Here is a 19,992-nt window from a genome sequence, read left to right as displayed (position 1 = left end):
TCAGAATGGCTATCATCAATAAATCAACAAACAACAAGTCCTGGTAAGCATGTGGAGAAAGGGGAACCCTTTTGCACTGCTGGCAGGGATGCAGATTGGTACAGCCACTGTGAAAAGCAGTATGGAGTTATTTCAAAAAATTAAAAATGGAACTGCCTTATGACCTAGTGATTTCACTTCTGGTAATTTATCCAAAGAAACCCAAAATACTAATTAAATAGAATATAAGCACACCTATGTTCATTGGAGTGTTTTTTACAATAGCCAAGATTTGGAAGCAGCCCAAGTGTCCATCAGTAGATGAGTGGATAAAACAACTACAGGACATTTATACAAAGTAGTACTTGGCTGTAAAAAAGAAGAAATTTTTACCCTTTGTGATAGTATGGATGGACCTGGAGAACATTTTGCTAAGTGAAATAAGCCAGTCAGAGAAAGACAAATACTATATAATTTCACTCATATGTGTAATCTAATGAACAAACTGAAATAACAAGCACAATAGAGAGAGACTCATAGATGGAGAGCAGGATGACAGCTCTAGGGTCGGGGGGAAGGGCGCTATTGAGCAAAAAAGTAAAGGGGCTCGTGGATATGGACAGTATGTGGAGGGGGATAAAGAGAATAAATGGTAATGGAAAGAATATGATTAAAATAAATTAAGAAGTAAAAATAAATTGGAAGCAAGAAACTATCTGAAAGTATAAGATGTTATAATTTTATACTAAAAAACAATACTTTAGGCAAGATTGATATAATAATCTCCCTTACTTTTTAGGTTTTTATTACAAAAATTTTTAAACGTATAAATATTAGAGAATTCCCATGAAATATTTATCTTGGAGATTCTATATCCTTCTTTTAAATTTTTCTCTCTCAACTTAAGTGTTTACTTTGCTGACACATTTTAAAAGAAACCCTAGGCCCCAAGCCCCTCCACCTCTACCTCTTCTCAAATGTATCACTTTAAAAATGGACATTTTCCTAAATAACCACAATACCTTGTTCATGCCTAACAAAATTAATAGTGATTTTTTGATATAAAGAATTCACACTGATCCATGTTCAGCCTTTCAATGACTGTCTCAAAAATTTATTTTTTCTAGTCTATTTAATGGAATTAAGAGTGTGACAAGGTCAACCACATTCAGTTATGATGTCTCCAGTTTTTCTTTTGTAGGACAGTTCCTCCCCTTCCCCTTTGTACAGCCTTTGCTCTGTTGTAGAAACTGTTCTGACTCCTTTTACAATAAACTTGGGATGTCCCTGCATGGGACACCCAAGTGCTGAAGTAAGTGCAACACTTGGCTACAAACTAAATCTGTCAAGCATTCAAATTTATTTTTTGGCCATAAGGGGGCAAAGGGGAAAAACCTGAGACATTTCTGCCTATTTAATGATGTGAATAACTTCTAAGAAACCCTTAAACAATTCTGCCCTTCATACTAAAGAGTCTAAAACTGTAATAATCATTTGTAAGATTTGTTTTATAACATAACTTTGATATACTGGCAGCCTGTAATACAGTTTTTATTTAATAGTGTTAATATATTTATATATAAACTAAATAATATCAAATAAGCAAATAATGTTTATTAGTTTCAAGTTTATATACTTTTCTTAGAATGTATAAATAATTGTTTTATAATCAATCTGGGAAAGAAATACAAGCTGGCATGTCTCTGAACTTTTGTTTTCATCCTCTTTAAAAAAGGATCACTGAACCAGACAGGCAGGTTTTCATTTAATTTGTGTAAAGCTTAAATATTAAGTTGAGTTACTGGTACAGTAAACCAGTTGATGGCTCTACGGTTTAAAATCCCATATTGTAATCCCATCCAAAAGTATGTTGTACTTTTTAAGGAGAGATGCATAGAAAATTTAGGGGATTACAAAATATTAATGAAAATTACAAGTGTTAGAAAAGAGAAGATTAAACTTTTAACATATTTCCTTTGTATTAGTACTAAATAAAAATGTAAATTAACACATATAAGATTGGTTTACTCTTTCCTTGCAACAGCTTTAGCTAATAAAGCTTCAAAAAGATCAGTGATGTACAGTTTTTGAAAATCCAAAATATGAATGACTTTAAATGGAACCACATGAAGTGAATGACAGTAAAGTGATCGTAGATAAAATTACTGAACTCAAATGAAATAAATTCAAAATGAAAAGGATGAAGGGCAATTAAGTACCTATTTTGACAATCTGAAGTGGTCAAGTTTTTAAAAGTATGACACAGGAACCTTAACCTATCTATATATGAGTGATAAATGAGGCATTTTGTGTCATTACATTCCCATAAATCATTTTCTTTAACTGCTGACGGCTTTTTATCAGATCTAACCTTTTCAAGCTTCTATTAGAGTGCTAACATTTTCAACTTTGACACATGTGCAGTTTACAAATTCTGCAGCTGATTAACTCTGGACAGAAGCTCACTGGCATCGTTGTGTTCAAGTTAGGTGAAAGCCTTAGGGTCTCACAGACTCAGACACTTACATTACAATACAAAAAATCTCAATCGCTGTAAGGGGTTGGAATTTATGGTTGCTAGGTAATTGTTTTCTATTGGAAGACAAACACGGATAAGACTTCATTTTACATGAAACAGGTAACTTAGGAAATAGTAAGAAATAAAAAAGAAGAAAGAGAAAGAAAAACTCCATTGTAAGGGTTAACTTCTAATCAAGTACTATTTTATTTTTTCCTTTAAAATTATTTCTTTTGGCAATCAAATATTTTTCAAAAAATAATTGCTAAACTTCAGTTTTGATGCAATGAAAACAAAGAGAAACCAAGATTAATACATTCATGGGGTGAGGGATTATGACCCCAAATAAAATATAATTTAAGTGGGACTGTAACAGTCATGAAACCATTTCAAAGTAGATTTTATGGAGAGATATTGACTCTAATTATAATATATAGCTTAACTCTCTTATAAATTCCAACATTTTAAGTGACAGGTGGTTTTGGATAATTGAACCAATCGACTCAGTTGAAAAAGAAAAAAAAATGAGAACTTCTCTTATTTCTCCTACTTTTCAAACAGTGTTGAAACTATAAAAACAAAGCACATAAAAGGTAATTCAGTTTCTGTTGAAGCTATACTCAGTGTTAAATTGCAACTCATCACAGAATGTCTTTTATACATAAATAATATACTACTTACTACCAACATGAAACATCCAAAACATTTATCACATGAAACTTTAAAACTAACAAATATTAGCTTATTGATAATATAGAAGGAAATAAGGTAAATATTTGTAAGTTGAAATCTTCTACATTGCAGACAAACAGGAAATCAAGACCACAATATTTTTAATTTTAATGGTCCTAATTTCTTAGTAGAAGAGTCAACTATCAATACAAGATTTGAACTTGACAGTTCCAAGGATTTTGATGATTATCACAAAACCGTGTGGGTAGATATCATGTGTATGTCAGTTTACTTAGATAAAATGCACACACATAAATACATTTGAGTAGATGTGAGTTTGTGAGGACAAGGATATCAAAAAGACTTATTTAGAAAATATAATTGACACAGACCTTGACATAAAGCTAAAGTTTATTAAAAATACTGTCCTTGGCAATAATGACAAAAGAGAACAAACCTTGATACTGGCTGTTTGACCACCAGAAGTCCGCTGCTTCAAATAGTACTAGTTTTGATAAGAACTACTAGCCATCAAACTTAAATAATAAAACCTAAAGAGACAGACTAAAGACACTAACGTAAAAATGTTTACAAGGGAACCTCCTGTGGCAGATTGTCTCTTGTTGATAAATGAAAAATCTTAGAAAATTAGTGGGGAAGGACTTTTTCTAGCACCACAACCCACACGGTCTCATCAAATCACCATCACAGATTCTGAGGCCTACCAAAGACAAATTAAAAACTTCTTTATTTCACTAATAATGTCACTCATCACAGGAGCTGGGCAGTTACACTTTGACAATTCAGATGTAAATCCTGGGTTGCCTATGAGTATTCATGACAAAGGCATATTTATCATTTAAAACAAAAGGACATGACTTCTTGGTGTTCATATCAAAACCCAGTGATGGATGAGGCCATGCTAATGAAAAGACAGACTAGAAAGAACACAGATGTTTGCTACTTGGATTAAGAAAAGACTATTCCCCCCTCCAAAAAATTCCCCAATATGCTTATTTCAAATTGTTTTAAATGTGTGATTTTACATAGATATCTAAAAGTTAAATATTTCCAACTATAGTTGTTTTAATATAACCAACATCAGGGGGTATTTTTCAACTTCAAATTATAGAAGCAAAATTCCTGAAACCAAGAAAAGGTCAAACTACCACAAGTAATAGTTCCTCAGATGTAACTCGTAGAAGGAGTCCCACAGTTGGTGTTCTCTTTCTCAATTCTTAATGTTCAATCCAGAAAATGAAAAGAAAGAAAGCCTACCATCCCACACTTCTACAGATAGCAAAAGGGTGAGCTGAAATCAATGTTAGGAACTACAGGGTGGGCAAGGTTTAAGACATTTTTACCGTATTTGTTTCTGATCTCTGTGTCTTTGATTTTCATTCCAACTGCTTTTCAAGTTGAAAGGCATTTAAAAATAGTTGTTGTCCATATTGTAGTTTCTTTAAAACCTTAAACACAATGAATTCTGGTGATTTTAGCATTTGTCACTATTTCAGATGAGAGAGACCAAAAATAAGTGCAGCATTAAAAAGACAAAGGTATTTACAGCTGGAGCTATTGATAGCACTTCCTCCCATTCCACTGATGAGGAGCTATCATCAGGGCTGGCTAATAGAAATCCAATTTACAAGGCCCTGCTCATTGGAGTGCCTTTCAAGATGCACAGGATTGGTTACCCTTTAGACCTGCAAACAAATGCCTGCTCTTCCAAAGAAGAACAGAAGTATTTCAACATTGGTTCTTGGGAGGTGATCATTGCAGGGTCACCTTGAAGAAGTGTGATGATGGGGGATGAGGAAAGCCTACTGTGTAACTCATCTGTTTCCTGCCAGTTTTCCCTGCTGCTCTTCAACAACAGTGAAGCACACTTGTTGTTGATAAATTTTTAATAGAGTGGTATGTGTCCAAAACAAAACACAACACAACATGAAGCCATATATGGGAGGAAGGAATTACTTATGCATTAAGAGAATGTTAGGATAGTTTTGTGTCACCAGGTGAAAAGCTAGGCTGGCAGCTGATATGCACATTTCCCCTCTTGGTAGGATCACCTTCCTCTCAAAATGATGGGTACATCAAAATCACCGTGATCTCTCTTTGTGCCTATACCTTTTGTACTTCTTGTGTGGAAAATCTATACAACATTAAATTGCCACTGGCATTAGGCCTGCAAGGTCATTTCGTTTACACCACCAAGGTGTATCTATACTTACCAGAGTTTACTTTTCACTAGTTAAAGTAATCATTACATGTCCCACTTAAAATATATACCTGCTTCTCTTAGAGGAAATTAAAAGTTGAATATTTCAGAGGGCTTACCACTCAATATATTAAGAGGTGTTACAGAATAACAAAAATCTTTCACCTTTTGGCCCTTTTATGAAAAATTTACTGGGCGCCTAATATATTTAATATTCAGTAGCATGTGAGAATAATTTTTATGCAACTCCGATAGTTAGAAAGATAGATAACTCAATTATTAGATCATCTATCAAAATATTCAGATGTATAAGAGGCTACTAAAAAGATTGATGACTGAGAAAGTCCACTGATTCTCTAGCCATCATATTCATGCATTTGGCCAGACAACATTTTTCGCTGCCTTCACAAGCAAGCTTCATTACCCATCACTCCACTGAAAAGAGTTTATTATGAGGCTGCCATCTTGGCAAGACTATTATTTAGATGATAAATGCTGAGGGGGAAAAAGTGTGTCTACTTTTTTTTTTTAGGAAAAAGATGAGCTTTTCTGACAGATAAAACAAACAGCATCTACATTTCTAATTAACTTAAATTTGGCAGATACAAATATAGGTCAGTTAAACCTATGATGTTATCCTCTGTCTGAATTTTACCCTTAATTTGTAAAATGTAAATTAACTAATTAGAAGAAAAACAGGATGATATGTGACAAAATGCTTCAGCTGGGTCTTTGCTTCCTGACATTTATGATCAACTATAATAAATTATTGCCTTTTTAAATAATTGATAGAATACATATATTTTTTTCTCACCACAATGAAAGAAATTTTACCAAGAATTTATAAAAGGAGGCCAGCAACTTAGTAGAACAACAGAACTTGGTGTTGTACTTTCTGACAAAAAAATGTATATGAAAATGCCATAATATTAGAAGCAATTGGGTTAGTTTATGCCTGTGTATCTTGGGTGAATTTAAAGGAAAAAAGTGTATAGACATTAAGTCACTGGTAAACCCAGTAAAAACATCAGGACCTAACCCTTCCCCTGTCATTTCAAATGGATCTGCTGTGTACTCAAGCAATTAGTGACAACAGTGTGTGTGTGGGTGTACACGTGTGCCTGGATGTTATGGGGGAGGAGGGGTTACAACATTACAAGGGGAATGAGAAAAGAGGAAAGAATTTGACCATTTGAGTTTCAGCAAGAAAACCTGTCATTGTTAAGTAAAGCTAATCCATGTAGTAGTTAAGTGAAAAGAGGTTTTCAACTATTTCTATGTAGATAAAGATACGACATTGAGAAGTACATCTGTAACGCTGGATACAGGCATCAGTTAAACATTACACAGATCCTGAAAGGTGAGGCCTGTGGGGGTGGCCACACTGTGGCACATGGGAGTGTGTGTGACCAGGCCCCGGGCAGGCAGAGCATGATCGGGCTGTCAGTTTTCATAGCGCACAAACTCAGAGGCCTAATCAGAATGAGGAATACCAGGAAATTGGAGCTGAAGCCTTGTGGCAACCGAGATGGGAGCTGAATGTGCTTTGTACTGAGGATCAGTTTCCAGGGACAATACATCATTTGAAAAAGTGGGGAAAATAGAAACAGAAACAATTCAAACAAAGGTGTATGAAGTCCAGAATTCTACTGGAAAGGTCAAAAGTAATGTAAAATAGGTGAATATTTAAACAATTAAGTACATCAAGATTTCACTCCTAATTTTAGATATTCCACTAAAATACTTCACTTGGATAAAAGTATCTTAATTTAGCAGAGAGTTATCATACTTGGAAATGACATGATTGAAATACTTGAATACTCCTTTTTCCAATATTTATGACAAATACATAAAGTTTCTAGATTTTGCAAAGTGCAATCTTGGTGCTTGAGAACATTATTACACTTACTTTATATTTTCTAGTTGTGAAGACAGAAAGAAAAATCTTACTGAATAGCTGCTCCTGATGAATAAGTATTTAGCTTATTATATTTATATTTTAGAAACTCATTAATAGAAAACATTTTTCTTTGCATCTCTATATCACCAAGATATTGCATTAAAAAATAATATGGGTAACTAGTCAAAGTTCTACTTCACAGTATATAAATCTAACACAGAATATATTTATACATGACAGAAAATTCTCTTGACAGCTGTCTGGCCTCCACCTAACTCTTCAACCTTTCAACACCTGATATACCTCTGAGGCAGTGATTTCAAAAGCCATCAAAGATTTACCTTTATGTACACTAACTCCACACTTTAGAAGTCATTTTCAAACTTTGAACTCCAAAGAACTGATTTCTATCACAAAGCTAAACACTGTAAAACAGCATTGAGACCTCTTCGTCTGTTTATTTTTTCTCTTTCAAGCATTAATGATCACCATTCATATTTATCTTTTTGAAAAATGAATTTAATTTCTTTAATTAAAAGCCTTAATAGTTCCAAGTAATGTCTCAGCAATCATTTACGTTCATGTAAAATTTTAAATATTTCTGTATTGAAGGCAGTGTGTTCCATGTTTGAGTGTGCTTACCTGTGAAGGGATAGAAAGGCAAAGAGCATAACGCAATGAGTGTTGGGTAATCTGACTGCACCAGAGTCCCTCCATATTGCAGGGAGGTCAGATCCTCTTGGCATTGAAGTGGTGTGTCAAAATACATCAGGCCATCATACAGCAGGAAGAAGAATGACCTTTAAATTCTTTATGTTTGGGCAGCTGATAGAGCTTTGGACGTGGGGGTATGCATGAATGGTTTTCCAAAATGCTTGACAAAGGCAATTCCCAAGGTTTCTTTCGAGTGCGATTGTTAAAAGCCCTGGGTTCCTACATTTTGCTACAACTTTCTAAACCCTTGTAATTCATTATGGGAACTGATGTTAGATTAACAACTATCAATACTCCAAATAATCAGATTCAATGCAACTAGACTAAAATTACCTTATAAATGTTTAAATGTGAGAGATGCAGGTTGGGAGGCAGTCAATTTAGAAATAGTTTTATTCACTCTAATAATACTTATTGTTAATCAATTCTTTAAACCTCATTATGGCTGTGATATCACAGTTGTTTTCTTTCTTTTCCTGTCCATAAAAATAAGTATTTCTCTACTTTTCCCATATATGAAAACTTACTTTGCTTATTTCTACTGAGGATAAACCCTAACTCAATCTATGATCCACCACTTAGGCTTCTGTCACATAACCCAGTAGTCTTTGGACATGTTGGAACATGGCAACTAAAGTTATTACTAACCTACATTATTTTATACTCTCAGGTCTTAGCATCACCAATAGCATCATCATTCTTCCCATCACCAAATATCAAAGCCTCCAAGTTATATTTGTTCCACACCTATGACATTGAGATGCTTACCAGGTTCTGTAAATCCTGTCTTTGTTATCTGTAAGTCTATACAGTCTCCTTCCTTTTCCACTACCACTGCTATCATTTACAAATTAATGGATTATTTCAATATGGACAACTGTGTTAGCAATGGTGGTCCTATTCCCAACTTCTTGTTTCTGTCCACTCTAAGCACTGCTACCAGAATATCCATTCTAAAGTTAAGTTTTGATTGTGCCACTCTTCTATTTAAGAGTCTCTCCTAGCTTTCCAGCTCTGTGACCTTAACCCGGGTGTGTAACATTACTATGGCTTTCTCATATGAAATCATTTTCTCATATGAAATGAGGATGAGATACTAGTATCTACCTCACAAGACTGTTATGTGAATCAAAAAGGATAATACATGTACATGTACTTAAACCAGTGTGCTGAACATAGTTGGTGCTCTGTGTTAGTTAGGTTTGTAATCTATGTACAAGCTGTTTCCTACTAGGCTGAATTAAATTCCTTGAAGGCAAAGTTAGATTTTATTCATTTTTGTATGCTCTGAAATGCATAATATGCTGCCTCTTCCTAGAAGGAACTAAATATCTATTGAATGTAGTTATATATTTGTGTAACTACTGAAGGATCACTTTGCGAGATGTGTTGAATTAGGGGTATGTAGTGGTAAAAATATTCATTTCACATTAAATAAAAAAAAGACAATAGGAATGAGGAAGTATTTGGGGCTAGTGATGAGTTCAATATGGTATTACACACAACTAGTGATTTCATTTTCACCACTTTCATAAGATATCAAGGATGGCTGTGATGAGCTTTATTAATTAAAAATATTCCCTTAATAAAGGAATTATGCATGAATTTTGAATTTATGATAATTTGGAATGAGCTGTCATAGATGATATAGGACTGAATCGAAAATGGAGAGGCAGTGGAACTTCCGGCCAAGATGGAGGCATAGGTAGACACACTGTGCCTCCTTGCACAACCAAAAGAAGGACAACAATTTAAAAACAAAAAAACCCCAGAACTGACAGAAAATGAAACTGTGTGGAAGTCTGACAACCAAGGAGTTAAAGAAGAAGTTAAAGAAGAAACATTCATCCAGACCAGTAAGAGGGTGGAGACCAGCAGCTGGGCGGAGAGGACTCCCGGCAAAGCGGAGGTGGAGGACCGAGGTGGGCAAGGCAGCAGCTGATAGACCCCACGAGGCAGCGGCTGGTGGAGCAGGTGGTCCCACATTCCCGCGCAGTTAAACTGAGAGGAACACCTGGGCAGAGAGACAGACGGGGCAACCCAGGGTCCCTGCTCGGGGAAATAAAGCCTCAAACTTCTGACTGAAAACACCTGTGGGGGTTGCAGCGGGAGTGGGAGAAACTCCCAGCCTCACAGGAAACTTTGTTGGAGAGACCCACGGGGTGTTAGAACGTACACAAACCCACCCACATGGGAATTAGCACCAGAAGGGCCCAATTTGCTTGGGGGAAGTGGTGAAAGTGACTGAAATCTGGCAGAAAGGGGAGCAAGCGCTTCGTTCCCTCTCGGACCCCTGCCCCACATACAGTGTCACAACCCAGTGACTGGGTTGCCCCACCCTGGTGAACACCTAAGGCTCCGTCCCTCACTACGTAACAGGTGCATAAAGACAAAAAAATGGCCCAAATAAAAGAACAAATCAAAGCGCCAGAAAAAATACAACTAAGTGACGAAGAGATAGCCAATCTGTCAGATGCACAGTTCAAAGCACTGGTAATCAGGATGCTCACAGAACTGGTTGAATTTGGTCACAAATTAGATGAAAAAATTAAGGCTATGCTAAGTGAAATAAAGAAAAATGCACAGGGAACCAATAGTGATGGGAAGGAAACTTGGACTCAAATCAATGGAATGGACCAGAAGGAAGAAAGAAACATCCAACCAAAAAAGAACGAAGAAACAAGAATTCAAAAAAATGAGGAGAGGCTTAGGAACCTCCAGGACATCTTCAAACATTCCAACATCTGAATTATAGGAGTACCAGAAGGAGAAGAGGTAGAGCAACAAATTGAAAACTTATTTGAACAAATAATGAAGGAGAACTTCCCCAATCCTGCAAAGGAAATAGACTTCCAGGAAATCCAGGAAGCTCAGAGAGTCCCAAAGAAGTTGGACCCAAGAAGTAACACACCAAGGCACATCATAATTATATTACCCAAGACTAAAAATAAGGTGAGAATCCTAGAAGCAGCAAGAGATAAGGAGATAGTTACCTACAAAGGCATTCCCACTGGACTGTCAACTGATTTCTCAAAAGAGATCTTACAGGCAAGAAGGGGCTGGAAAGAAGTGTTCTAAGTCATGAAAGTCAAGGACCTACATCCAAGATTACTCTCTCCAGCAAAGCTCTCATTTAGAATGGAAGGGCAGGTAAAGTATTTCTCAGATAAGGTCAAGTTAAAGGAGATCATTATCACCAAGCCCTTATTTTATGAAATGTTAAAGGGACTTACCTTAGAAAAAGAAGATAAAAAATATGAACAGTAAAATGACAGCAAATGCACAATTATTAACAAGCACACCTACAACAAAAGCAAACTAAGCAAACCACTAGAACAGGAACAGAACCACAGAAATGGAGATCACATGGAGGGTTATTAACAAGGGAGTGTGAGAGGGAAAGATGGGGAAAAGGTATAGAGAATAAGTAGCATAGATGGTAGGTAGAAAATAGACAGGGGAGGGTAAGAATAGTATAGGAAATGTAGAAGCCAAATAACTCATATGTATGACCCATGGGCATGAACTAAAGGGGGAAATGTGGATGGGAAGGGGTGTGTAGGGTGGAGGAGAATGAAGTGGGGGGATGGGACAACTGTAATAGCATAATCAATAAAATATATGAAAAAAGCCCTGGCTGGCATAGCTCAGTGGATTGAGTGTGGGCTGCGAACCAAAGTGTCACAGGTTTGATTCCCAGTAAGGGCACATGCCTGGGTTGCAGGCCATGGCCCCCAGCAACCGCACATTGATGTTTCTCCCTCCCTTCCCTCTCTAAAAATAAATAAATAAAATCTTAAAAAAATATTAAAAAAAAAGAAAATGGAAAGGTAGTGATGGTTAGCAAAGCAGCCAGCTACAAAATGGAAGAAAATGGCAAAAGGAATACATAAGGGGAAGCAGGAAAAGGTTAACTTTTCTGGTATAATCCTTCTAAAAAAATAAGGGTGAATAAGACATAGGAAACATCCCGGTGTTAGGAATTAAAGTTGGAAAGGGAGTAAAACAAGAGAAGGGAATGCACTCATATCATAAGAGTAGACTAAGAATGCGAAGAAGAGAACAAGAAAAACACAAAAGAATATAAATGCCTTGTGTCAATAGAAAAATGGAATTCATAGAAGTTCAGTTTTTACATGAACATGACTTCAGAGTCCACAGACATTAGAAATAAAGAATGTTGGCCATTGCTATTATGTATCTATATAGATTTCCGTTTATGAGGAGAGTACAAGACATATTGACTGTACTTGTGGCTCATTTTCCATACTCCCCATGAGTGAGAAGAGAGTGAGCGAGGGGAAACTAAGGCAATGCAGCTTCATCACCTATAAAGCTCTAATCCCAGGAGACTTTTGAATGATATCTAATAGCAGAAGATATTAAAAATGGGGGAATATGCCTCTTATATGGCGAAGGAGAGAAGAGGGAGAGAAGGGGCATAACTGGCATTGACAGGGCTCTCTCTCACCATGGATGGCCAGCTTTATCCTAGTTCCAAGTGAGTGTCATCAAAACAGGACCATCGAAAGCTGGTTTCTTACAGCCATAGGCTGTTAAGGCTAATCTTTAGCCTTAAACATACCAAAAGCCTTCCCTTTTGTGGGTCAAAAAGTAGTGACTGAAAATCCCATTCCGACTCCCCCAGGAGTCTGGGAGAAAGAGAATATATGGATGTCTGATTGAAAGAGGGATACTACAAGAAAGAAACCTGAAGGTTTGAATAGTACTCTCATCAATCATTCTATTCATAGTTGATGTTTAAGAAAATTTGTTTAGGGTGACTGTGAAGTCTATAAATTAAACAGCATAAACAAGATTACAGGGTTAATGTTGAACAAGATCAACTGGTTTATAATGTGTTAAATTATGTGTTAAAAATCATAATTGAGAGATATCTACTTGAGGGGGAGATGGGATAATAAGGATTAAATTTATTCTCTTACCAGAAATAACTTAAAAACCAAACAAAATAAGATGGTGGTTGACATCAAGTGGTGAGTGACAGTGATATCTGAGTGATGAGAAATAAAAGAGTTGGACTCTTTGATTGCCCCAGCATGCTACCTGGAGAGTTTTCAGACTGCAAGGTGGGGAGGAGAAACCTAGGTGAAACCCAGTGTTCTCTGAGTTGAGAGACATCACTGAAAGAATGGGAAGACCAGGCAGTTAGTTTGTCATTAAACAAACCTCAAGAACTATAAAACAATTCAAGTTTGTTTCTGACCTAAATGGAATTAAAGTAGAAACCAGTAACAGCAAGATATGTAAAATTTTTCCAAATATTTAGGAACAAAATGGCATACCACTTAATAGCTTATGAATCAAAGAAGAAATGAAAAGAATAGTTGGTGTTTGGAACCAAATGAAGATGAAAACATATAATATTTTGTGAAATATAGTATTTTAAAGCAAATTTATAGTACTTCCTATATTGGAAAAGAAGAATGGTTTGAAACTAATAACTTCATCTTTCCACCATAGGAAACTAGGAAAAGAAGAACAAATGAAATGGAAACTAAAGAAAAGAGAAGAGATTAGAGTAAATCAATAAAAGAGAAAAAATAAAATCAATAGAAAAAAATCAATAAAACTAAAAATTGGTTCCTTCAGAAGACCAATAAAATTGATAAACCTCTAGGCAGAGTGATATGGGGAAAAAAAGACAAAATCATCAATATCAGGAAAGAGAAAAGTGACATCACTACAGATCCTACAGATAGTAAGAGCATAAAGAAACACTTTGAACAAGTTTATGACAACACATTCCAACTCTTAGAAAAAATAAACAAACTCTTTGAAAGATGCAAATTACCAAAGTTCACTCAAGGAAAAAATTAGATAGCCTTAATTCCTATATCATTTTTTTGCCTTGAAATTTAGAAACAAATTTTATTTAGATTGGAAACATAATTCCTAAAGTATTGACTTTAGCAAACTGCAGCTACACAATAATGCATTGGGTTTTCCATGCTAGAACATGCATTATCAAATACAAAAACCATGAGACAAACCACTATCCTCAACAATTTGAGCAAAGATAGAATCCCTACTGAACAACACAGATGCTCTTGCAAAGGATGGGCCATTTTACTTCAAGCATCATAAAAAAGAAAAAAAGAGCACAAATGCATGGGTTTTCAGGTACACACATCAGAGTGAACTTTTTGCACTAGGAATCAGGGCATTTTATCACATAGCATTAACATCTAATTTGAAAATTGTGTAGTGTCAAAGAGATAGAACCCACCAGCATTCAACAATGTTGTCAATGAGGCAAGAAAATGTTCTACTGAATGTTTCTTCTTTGTCTAATTACTGCATACACTGGTAGCAACTTTGAAATGAGAAAAGGAACTTGCACTCCTTTTATTTTCCATTTAAAACAAAACAGAAAAACTGAGACATAAGCCCTGGTATACATTACCATTTTTAAAGAATATCCATTGTACAAGAAAAGACTAAAACCAAAAAGACTGTTTATAGATACCAGACATAATAAGTGTCTGGTATCTATACCAGACACTTCACAAGGCTTTGTGGTGGTACTCAGCAGAAACCACTTTGTAATCACTGACAGTAAACACACACAACATTCTTTGCCAGATATTTTAGGAAATCATACAAATAGGGCAACAATAATGCAAGGCTCTTTTCATGAAGGGGCGTATATGCCATCATTGCTCCAATTCTTATGAATAATCTCAGTAGGTGTGGCACTCCATTACCCTGGGACATTGGCACATCAGGCTGAGCCAAGAGAAGTTCAGCATACTGGGGCCTCTCAAATTTGTAGTGCAACTGAGTGCCCAACATCATGTTGAAGTATTCTTTCATTCCAGCAATAACTTTATTCGCTACATATTCCTTATTGTCGACATTCCCTAGTGATTTCCTGCAGCTTGCATACTCCTCTAGAATGGCATCCACATTTTTCTTAGCAAGGAGTTGAAACAGCTGCTTCTGCCTGGTAAGTCTCAGGCCTCAATAAGCTGTCATTTTAATTCTTCAGGGAGTTTCACTTTAACTTCCACTCTATTCTTAAATGTCTCCTTGCTTTCAACAGTGGGGTCAGCTCTGACCCTTTTCCTTGCAGGTGGCCAAGAGGTTTCACTGCTACTGCCACCATGTCCATTTCCAGGAGCCTTCTGTTGTGTTTTCTTGTCTTCCTCAGGGATCCTGAAGGGGGGTTATCCGCAGAGTGACCCTCCACTCACCTACCCTTCTGCCTGGGAGAGGTGCTTCCGAATTCTTCTGCTGTGGACCAGCTGTCTTCTTTCCTAAGGAGGGCCCTCTCATCTTACTTCTCTGCATGTTGCTTCGAGGTGTTTTTTTGAAGTTGTCTTCTTCAGATTGCCGTCACAAGTGAGAACCCTGCTTTCTGGAACTTATTCAACCCTGTTTTTATTTCAATCAATAATCCTTTTCCTTCTTGCTCTTCCAAGAACTCCTAGTGTTTTCTCAGATGGAATCTTATAGATCTCCTGGGATGGTCTGGAAGGATGAGATGGGAGACAAAACCCAACATTCTGTAATCAGGATCAGATCTTCTGATCCCTATTATACAGCAGACTTAGCTTTTCTGGTAATGGCCAGCAGCCAAGGTGTGATCACTGCTGTCCCTTCAAAAGCCATAGTCCCTGTATCTTTTAAAGAAACTGATTTTGTAGTTAGAAACCTTCCAACAAGAAAACAGGCCCTGATGGCTTGACTGGGGAATTCTATCTAACATTTAAGGAGAAAATAATAACAATTTTATACAAACTTTTCTAGAAAATTGAAGAAGAGGGAATACTTCTCAACTTGTACTATGAGGCCAGCATTACTCTAATATCAAAACAAGACAAAGACTTAAAAAAAAGGAAAAATAAATCAGAGACCATTATCACTCGTGAACATATATGTAAAAATTCTTAACAAATTTTTAGCAGATCCGATCTAACAAAATGTACAAAGACATTGCTTCCTAAACAAGTGAGGTTCATCCCAAGAATGCAAGGTTGGTATGACTTTCAATAATCAATCACTGTAATTTGCCACATTAACAGATTTATAAAAGAATACCCAAGTGACCATCTTAATAGATGCATAAAAAGCATTTGGCAAAATCCAAACTCCATTTTTGATAAAAACTCGCAGGAAACTAGGAACACAAGCAAGTTTCCTCAATCTAATAAAGGTCAGAACACCTATGGCTAATATTATTTTTAATGATGAAAGATTGAACACCTTTCCCCCAAGATCAGAAGCAAGGTAACAATGTATACTCTCACTGCTATTGATGTTTGTGTAGGAGATTTGAGACAGTGCCATTAATGAAAAAAAGAACAACAAAAAAAGAAGACAAAGAAGAAGCACTCAAGTTGAAAAAAGGAGTAAAACTGTCTTTATTCACAAATAACATGACTGGCTATATAGAAAATCCTATGGCATCTACCAAAGTATTAATAAATGAATTTTACACAGTTGTAAGATGAGGTAAGGTCAATATATGAAAGCAACTGTATTCCTTTACAATAACATGGACATCTGGAAATTTAAACAAAAGCTACTATTTCCAATAGAATCAGGAAATATAAAATTTCTAGGGGATCAATCTGACAAAAAATTTAGAGATAGATATGTAAAATGAAAACTATAAGGCATTTCTGAGAAAAATATTAAAAGACCTAAATAAATGGAGAGATACAATGTTCATGGATCAGAACTCAATGTCAATTAAGATATCAATTCTTCCCAAATTGATCTATAAATTCAATATGATCCCAATCAGAATACCAGCAAAAATTTTAGGAATTTTAGTCCTGGCTGGTGTACCTCAGTGGACTGAGTGCGGGCTGCGAACCAAAGTGTCACAGGTTCAATTCCCAGTCAGGGTACATGCCCGGGTTGCAGGCCATGACCCCCAGCAACTGCACATTGATGTTTCTCTTTCTCTTTCTCCCTCTCTTCCCTCTCTGAAAATAAATAAATAAAATCTAAAAAAAAATTTAGGACTTTTAAATGCTGATTCTAAAATTCATATGGTAGTGTAAAGGGCCTATAATAGGCAAAAATAACATTAAAAATAAAGTTGGAGAAGTTAATACTATCTCCATTCAAAATTATAATGTTACAGTCATCAAGACAATGTAGAACTGATATAAAGATAGACAAATTCATTAACAGAATAAAATAAAGAATTCAGAAAAAGGCATACACATACATGGTCAATTGTTTTTTGACAAAGGTACAAAGGCCATTTAGTAGTGACAGGACAGTCTTTCTAGAAAATGGTTCTGACATTATTGGGTATCCATACACGCAAGAAAATGAACTTTGATCCATATATCACACCATATATAAAATGAACTAAAATGTAAATTTAAAATCATAAACATTTTAAAAGACAAAAAGGGGAAAGTCTCTGTGATTTCTTTAGCTCTTTAAATCTTTAAGATGTCTTAGAAGTGATATCAAAGGCAAAATCCATAAAAGTAAAATATTGATAAAATAGACTTCATTAAAATTAAAAACTTCTGATCTTTGAAAACCACTGTTAAGAGAATGGAAACACAAGCCACACACTGGAAGACAGTGTTTCATACCTGACCACATACCAGATAAATGACTTAATGCAAAATATTTTTAAAATTACGGAAATCAATAATAAGAAAACACTTAAAAAATAAGACAAAGTTTGGAACAGACACTTCTCCACAGAGACAAACAGGTAGAAAAAAGCATATGAAAAGATTCTCAGTACTATTTGTCATGACTGAAATATAGATTAAAATCACATTGAGACACTGTTACACAAATATCAGAAAGTCTGAAGTTAAAAAGACTGACCATACCAAGTGATGAGGAAGATGGGAAGCACCTGAAACTGATAAACTACTGATGGGAATGTAGAGGTGGTACATCCACTCTGGAAAACAGTTTAATCTTTTCATAAAAAGGTCCATGTGCACTTATCATATGTCCCAACCATTCCATTCCTAGGTGTCTGCCGTGAGAAGTAAAACCATATAAAGATTTCTACATGATCCCATATAGGAGTTTTATATCTAATAGCTAGAACAAAAAGCAACCTATATGTCCTTCCACAGGTGCACAAATAAACAAATAGTGGCATAGCTACTCAAATGAATACTTCTTAGCAATAAAAAAAATGAACTATTGATGTAGTTAACATGAATAAATACTGAAAAACTATGCTGAGTAAAAAAGCCAAACAAAACAATACATGCTGTGTGATTCCATTTACAGGAAATACTGGATAATGTAGACTAACCTATAGTGAGAGAAAGCAGATCAGTGGTTGCCTACACTCAGGGAGAACTAAAGGAAATGAGAGGAAGAGTTACAAAGGGGTACAGGGAACTTTTGGAGGTGGTAGGTATATGCTCACTGCTGATAGCTTTTTGAGTTTGTACACATGTCAAATCTTATTAAATTGTACACTTTAAATATGTACACTTTATTGTATGTCAATTATATCTCAATAAAACTATTTATAAAAACATTGTTATTTACTAAATTAGATTTACTTTTTAACATGCTTTTTTTTTCTGTACCACATACAAAAAATATCTCCCTGGTTTTGTGACTTTCAAATACAACAATTAGGGGTTATTTTTTACTTTTATTTTTTAAAGTATACTTTATTTATTATGCTATCAGAGTTGTCCCATTATTTCTTTCCTTTATTCCCCTCTGCCCTGTACCCCACCTCACACCAGCATTCCCCCCCTTAGTTCACATCCATGGGCCATACATGTAAGTTCTTAGGTTTCTACATTTCTTATACTATTCTTAACCTCCCCCTGTCTATTTTGTATGTACTATTTATGCTTCTTAGTCCCTGTACCTTTCCCCATTTCTTTCCCCTTCCTCTCCCCACTGATAACCATGTGATCTCCATTTATGTGATTCTGTTCCTTTTTTAGTTGTTTGCTTAGTTTGCTTTGTTTTTGTTTTAGGTTCGGTTGTTGATAGTTGTGAGTTTGTTGTAATTTTACTGTTCATATTTTTTATCTTCTTCTTCTTAAATAAGTCCCTTTAACATTTCATATAATAAGGACATGATGATGATGAACTCCTTTAACTTGACCTTATCTGTGAAACACTTTATCTGCCCTTCCATTCTAAATTAAAGCTTTGCTGAATAGAGCAATCTTGGATGTAGGTCCTTGCCTTTCATGATTTTGAATACTTCTTTCCAGCCCCTTCTTGCCTGCAAGGTTTCTTTTGAGAAATCAGCTGACAGTCCTATGGGAACTCCTTTGTAGGTAACTATCTCCTTTTCCCTTGCTGTTAAGATTCTCTCCTTACCTTTAATCGTGGGTAATGTAATTATGATGTGCCTTGGTGTGTGCTTCCTTGGTGTGGGTCCACTTTTTTGGGACTCTCTGAACTTCCTGGGCTTCCTGGAAGTCTGTTTCCTTTGCCAGATTGGGGAAGTTCTCCATTATTTTTTCAAATTGAGTTTTCAATTTCTTGCTCTTCCTCTTCTCTTCTGGCACCCCTATGTTTTGGATGTTAGAATGATTAAAGTTGTCCTGGATGTTCCTCAACCTCTCCTCACTTTTTTAAATTGTTTCTTCATTCTGATCTGGTTGAATGTTTATTTCTTCCTTCTGCTCCAAATCCTTCATTTGAATTCCAGTTCCCTTCCCTTCACTGTTGGTTCCCTGTATATTTTGCTTTATTTCACTTTGTATAGCCTTCATGTCTTTCTTTATTTTGTGGCCATACTCAACCATTTCTGTGAGTATCCTGATTACCAGTGTTCTGAACTCTGCTTTTGATAGGTTGGCCATCTCCTTGTTGCTTTGTTCTTTTTCTGGAATTTTGATATGCTCTTTCATTTGGGCCATATTTTTTCATGTTGGTATACCTATTATGTTGTAATGAGCCCTAGGTATTCACCAGGGCAGTGCAACTCACTTCTTGCTGTGCTATGGTGCTGTATGTGGGGGAGGGGATGGAGGTGAACAATGCTGT

At 35.8% G+C, this 19,992-nt stretch overlaps 1 protein-coding gene, 1 long non-coding RNA gene and 1 pseudogene across 3 annotated transcripts in view; 1 reads left to right on the top strand and 2 right to left on the bottom strand.

Moving 5' to 3' along the window:
• The window catches only part of CDIN1 (CDAN1 interacting nuclease 1), a 212,530-nt gene that overhangs the window by 76,486 nt on the left and 116,052 nt on the right, over positions 1-19,992 (bottom strand). The window lies entirely within an intron of this gene.
• LOC118501812 overlaps positions 1-19,992 on the top strand; it is a 50,737-nt gene that overhangs the window by 18,985 nt on the left and 11,760 nt on the right. The gene's annotated exons all lie outside the window — the stretch shown is intronic.
• Positions 12,610-15,383, bottom strand: LOC118501811 (annotated as a pseudogene).

The sequence above is a fragment of the Phyllostomus discolor genome, chromosome 1, assembly GCF_004126475.2.
Source record: "Phyllostomus discolor isolate MPI-MPIP mPhyDis1 chromosome 1, mPhyDis1.pri.v3, whole genome shotgun sequence".
NCBI lineage: Eukaryota > Metazoa > Chordata > Mammalia > Chiroptera > Phyllostomidae > Phyllostomus > Phyllostomus discolor.
Note: the sequence above shows the minus strand (reverse complement) of the source record. Positions and strands in the feature narration are given on the sequence as shown.